Source organism: Archocentrus centrarchus, chromosome 24 (assembly GCF_007364275.1).
Source record: "Archocentrus centrarchus isolate MPI-CPG fArcCen1 chromosome 24, fArcCen1, whole genome shotgun sequence".
In the NCBI taxonomy this organism is placed as follows: domain Eukaryota; kingdom Metazoa; phylum Chordata; class Actinopteri; order Cichliformes; family Cichlidae; genus Archocentrus; species Archocentrus centrarchus.
In genome coordinates this window covers 35,618,995-35,625,092 of record NC_044369.1, presented here as the reverse complement: position 1 = coordinate 35,625,092, position 6,098 = coordinate 35,618,995, and positions in this window count along the sequence as shown.

The window sequence follows — 6,098 nt, the reverse complement described above, 5'->3', positions numbered from 1 at the left end:
CCACCAGCATCATGTCGTGACCTGGCCACTATCCTGCAAGAAGAATGGCTTAAAATCCCAATGACCACTGTGCAGGACTTGTATATGTCATTCCCAAGATGAATTGATGCTGTATTGGCCGCAAAAGGAGGCCCTACACCATACTAATAAATTATTGTGGTCTAAAACCAGGTGTTTCAGTTTCATTGTCCAACCCCTGTACATGTCTCCTTGTAATGCCAGAGTTAACAGACTGAGAGAGAAGGAAAAAAAAAGATAAATGTAATGGAAAATTTGTTTTTGAACTCAAATAACCTCTGTGTACTTCTTTGGTATGCAATTCTTTGGTATTCGTTTAAAAACACACCTTTTCTCTAAGGCATTTCAAAATATCAGTCTCTAGTTAGTTTGAGTCATTTTGGGAATTGTTTTTATATTTTTTTTTTAGTACTCCTTTTATGGTTTATCCTTTTAAATTATTAATATTTTTTATGCATTTATTTTTGTGCTGTATTGTATTGCTGTCTTTTATCTGGGAAGTGCTTTGTTCAACTTTGTTGTCTTTTAAAGCGCTCTATAAATAAAGTTGGATTGTATTGTATTGGAATTGTAATTTTCTAGCACAAAGATCGAGTGTGTGGAGATGAGAAAACAACTTGACTGTAGGCTGTGTCCAAGGCCATGGCGCACTTGTTATCATGCAGGTGCTACATGGTGGGGGGAACCTGAACTCCCCATGGCTAGTGGAACAAGATTGTATCAACACAATAGTATAAAGGATTGGGTGTTATTCTGTCCTTTGGTCAATGCTGGTGCGAAGGCTGTTCGTGCTTTATTGACCCCTTTGCAAAGGTTAACTCTTTACTTTTAATAAATCATCAGAAAATCAGTTTGGATTCAGAGCTCAACTTATTTTTTCCACCACAATAAACCAACATACAAAACAAAAAAACAAAACAAAACCAATACCTGGAAAAATACATTTATAAGGAAAAAATAAAACAGAACAGAAACAAAGCATGGCTACACAAACCAACAACCCTGCTATGCCCATGCCTGCATGAGTAAGTGTCTGTGTCCATGTCATGAAATGTATTTACTAACAAGGGTGGAAAGCCACAGCTCTGCCCACCAGAAGCCCGAGACAGATAGAGAAAGATCCAGGACACCCGGGCTGTCCGCAACCCATCAAGAGCATGGCCACACACTCCAACGACAACCGCATCCCCATCCCAGCAGATGGGACAGGCCAGCGGCAGGACCCCAGGGTCCCAGGCATCGGAGAGCTGCCCGACACCCCGCAGCCCGTAGTATAGGGCCCTGATAAACAAGCACAAGTAAACAAACAGATAAACAAGCAGAAATAAACAAAGAGGTCAGACTTCAGTGTAACATTCATATGTTTATGAATGTCGTCATGCCAGTCGTCATGCTTGCCCACACTGTCCCCCCAAAACCATTAATGTCTAATGTGCAATTAAAATTGAGGGGCAGACAGTAGTGAGGGTCTGAGTTGGGCCTCCTCAACAGTTGTATCTCATCAACTGGTAGCATGCCTGGCCCCCAAGGTCCTGTGTGTATCAGGATGTGTTGTGAGTTATAATGACTATAACGCAATTAAAAAGGAGAGGCAAGTGGTCATGCAGCTCCACACGTGGCCTCGTAGGACCGGGAAGAAAAAGGAAGACCTGGAAGAAGAGAGCCAGCTTCCACTGGTTCCCCACCACCACCACAGGCAGAGTCCCCAAAGTGCCCGAGGCGGGCCGGGCCAACCCACCCCACCCCGTGGCATAACTGGGACAACAGAGACCACCCCAATGCAGGGAGGGACCCCACCAGGAGCTGGGCAATGCCAGGGCCCCGGGCCCCAGACCTCGCACCCCAACCCCCACAGAGAAGACCAACCACCTGGTCAAGGGCCAAATATCTAGGTTGTTCTAAATGGCTGTTAGTTTACAGGGAATAAGTGAAGACTCTTTTTATTTTTAAAAATTCCCACCATGCTGTCAGTGTCACAGTTGGTGTTGAGTGCAGGAAGGTGTGGACCCAAATGCAGGACAAAAACTTAAATTCAAAGTAGCTTTATTGCTGAAGGAAGCAAAGGAACAAAAACAAAATACAAAAACCCAAAATCTCCACCAGAGCTGAACCAAAAGGCAGAACGCCAAGCCTGGGAGAAAATGCCAAAAAAACAGATCACTAAACTTGAGGACACACAGCTAAGGATTAAACATAGACAACGATGCAAGAAGAGAAGAAAACTGAGGGCTTAAATACACACAAGGTAATTAGGGCAAGTGAAAACAATAGGGAACAATGGGTGAACCAAATGAACCTATGACATAGGAGAAGCAAAACTAAACACAAAGCACAGGGAACACGAGACTGTCAAAATAAAACAGGAAGTCAGACAGGGGAACAAAGCTGCAGACTTGACACATGGAAACACAAGAAACTAGAAATAACAAATTAAAACCCCACAACCCAAAAAAACCCAGAACAGAACAGACAAATGAAGCCAAAACAAAAACACCGGTCACATGGACCCCAGACCATGACAGTCAGAAAGGTGTTTATACTAAGGCTTTTAAAGTAGTTATAATGCTTAATACCGGGGCCAATGAAAGGTAGATCCAAGATTTTTACTTTCCCACAAAGTGCTTGTTCTATCCAGCCATGGGCTATCTAATGAGTTTGATTTGATCCACCTTGAAATGCATTGCAGTCTACTGATTAAGAAATAGTAATAAAAGTTTGGTAGATCTAGACTGCCATCGTGTTTTGGTTTTTGTAAAGTTTTAAAACTTATTTGTGATGGTTTGTTTTTCCATAAAAGGTTTTTGAGTCTAGTGACTTATTTATCCCTAAATATCTAATGTTAACTGATTTTAGTGGAGTCCTGGAGGTGTTCTGAAAATTACAGTTCAGAGGCAAAACTATTAATTTATTCCAGTTGATGAAGTAATCTGATATAGATGAGAACTTATCTATAAGTGGGATCATCTTTGAAAGAGAAGCTTTTGAGTTCCCAAGGAAAAGTAATACATCATCCGCATAAAGGCTTATCTCATGGTCCATATTTTCAGTTTGAAATCCTTTAATATTTGCATTTTGTCAGTTTGCTGCTGCTAGTGGCTCAATAAAAATGACAAAAAGTGAGGGAGAGAGTGGGCATCCCTGCCTGGTGCCCCCCTGCATACTCAAGCTTTGGGAAATAAGATCATTTGTCCTAACAGTGCATTTGGCAAGCTGTATAGCAGAGATCCTCAACTCCTCAAGGGCTGGTGTCCTGCAGGTTTTAGATGTGTCCCTGATCCAACACACCTGAATCAAATGGCTGAATTACCTCCTCAGTATGCAGTCAAGTTCTCCAGAGTCCTGCTAATGGCTTCTATATTTTACTCAGGTGTGTTGAAGCAGAGACACATCTAAAACCTGCAGGACACCGGCTCTCGAGGCCTGGATTTGAGGATCCCTGCTGTATAGTTTCTGATCCAGTTTATGAAAGATGAACCAAATCCAAATTTGTGCAGAACTGCTAATAAAAATTTCCAGTTAACTGAGTGGCTCAGTCACTGAGCCTGGAGCTCAATAACTGTATCTTTAATTTTTTATTTTCTTTGGTGAGCCGGGTCATTCCCTCAGTGAGAGATTTCACTGACTCCCTGAGGACGGCGTTTTCCACAGCGACTGTTTCCACCTGCTGCTGCTGGCTGAACTCTACGGACTCCCACAAGGCCTGAAACTCCTTGTGGAGGATTTCAAACAGGGCCAAGCGGCTGTCAATACTAGACAGCTTACTATTAATGAACTCCAGAATATCCATCACAGTGCTGGTTTGTGGAGAAGCCGCTTCTGGGGAGTCTTCAGGGCAACTTCTTTTGGTGGACAGAGCTCCTTTGCTGGTGGAGGGAGACGGCATCTTATCTGGTTTCCCCATGACAATCCGCTCAAAATACTTGTCGATATACACCTGTAAGCCGTCCAGATCCTCCTTGCCGTGCTCCAGACTGTTAAAATTAGAGAGGAAAAAAAAATGCCTCGGCATTCGTAATTACCTATTACCAGGGGTGAAAGTAAGCCGGTACGGTCCGGTACTGCGTACCACTAAAAGATTTTGCGCCGGTACACAGTACCGGCAAGAGTTGGTGCGGCTGTCTTCTGTAAAGCCATCATTCAGAACTGGTCACGGCTGTACTTTGGGTCACAATAGATCCGCTAGCAATAAGCAGTCTAAAACACGACGTAATCAGTTAATAAATTGCTTTTTTTCTAATTTCAAATTGTTTCTGAACTGTTCGTGCTATGCTGGAGCCTCAAGTCTCTCGCTTCTCTACCCTGAGAGATCGCGGCTTTCATCGATGGACAACCACGTCCCGTAAGCGGGACGGATGTAGTGCATTGTATACGGCAGGCTAGACCCTCCTATTTTGATTAACACCTCATTCGGCCAGTCATGTAACTGGCTGCACCAAAATCAACAGAAACGCTATGCCACGCCCCCTGGTTATTATTGGCTCTGGAAAACCCATTTCTTAATATGATTGGCCAAATGAGATGTCAATCAAAATGGGAGGGTCTAGCCTTCCATATAAAATGCACTACCTACCGGTCAGGACGCGGCCAGTTAACAGGCAACGAAATGGGTTTTCCAGAGCCAACAATAACCAGAGGGCGTCGTTTTTTTCAGGTGATTTTGGCTCGGCTAGTTAACAGTTTAAAACGTTCAAAATACGTTTAATGTCGGTCTGCTTGTTACAAACTATCTCAATTAAAAGCAAAGAGAGATTAACTAATTGTGTTTCATGTTATTCTGCTCAATTTCAACAACACAGCACAGCTCAAAAACACTGCTTATGACCAGAGATTTCATTTACGCTACATGAGAGCGCATTCACCTCCAAAACACAGTGGTTGCCAAGGGGACTGAGGTTTCAGAAAGTCTGGTGGTTATTTCTGTCCAGATGTTTTGTATTAGTGGACAGAGCCAGAATGCGTGGAGGTGGTCATCAGCTGTGTTAAGTGTGCATTGTGTGCAAACATCTCAGCTCCTTAACAACAAGAAATAGGATTTTGTCATAGTACCGGCAAGAATTGAAAACTAATTTCACCCCTGCCTATTACACTGTCCATCAATAAGCTGGTGGAGAAAACTAATCAATAAAGGTTTTGCAGTCAGTGACGGGCCGCCATGTTGGAAACTGCCGAGATTCTTGTGCGTTCTTGCATCCCATTATAGCGCCTCCTCCTAAATTAGTTTTTAAAGGAGTAATCAGAAATCAGCTTTACCTTTTTCAAGGTAAGTCTGCCATCACTGGATACGAACAGCCTGAATATTGCTAACAACCTCGGCTCAGTCTGAACTTCAGTGACCTTTTCTCATCTCTTTCTCCTCACCCCCAACTGGTTCAAGGTAGGTTGCTATCTCTCCCTGACCCTGGTTGTGTTGGAGCTCTCCTCCTGTCAAAAAGGAGTTCTTCCTCCCCACTGTCACAAAGCACTGCCCATATGGGCTTGTCAGATTGTTAGGGTTTCCCTCTAATAATGTAAGCACTTTATGTTACAATATAAACTGCCCTGAGGCAACTGCTGAAAAAGATAAGTTTATATGAGCTCTTTCTGATTTAAAACTTTGGGTCAGGTGAAAGATGAACATCTTCTAGAGCAGCACACAGTAAACTCAACACACTGAGTCAACACAGAGGAACTCAGTGAAAGATGTTTATGTCTTTAGAAACATCAACATTTAGTTACATCTCTGTGTCCTAAATTCTTTCACACAGTCTCAAATGTATCAGTTTTCTTCAGAGGGGTGTAACTACAAACAAAGTTTAACATATCCAGGCAAGTGTTACCTGGCTCAACAGAATCTAAAGCCCCAGTCGGAGATAGCTGGTTATCAACTTTCTCTGTTCAACTTGGCTCTCTGTTTCTGAACACACTCACAAAAAGTGGCATTTTGCTGGTCATGTGACTCTTCTTTCACTTAAAATGAACCCTGCAAGTGCCACCTGCTTCAATCAAAGACATCATAGAATGAAGATAATGTTGATAAAAATCTATAAAGAACATGAAAATCCAACAGTAAAATAAGCAGAGAGGTGCACGCTGCAGAAACA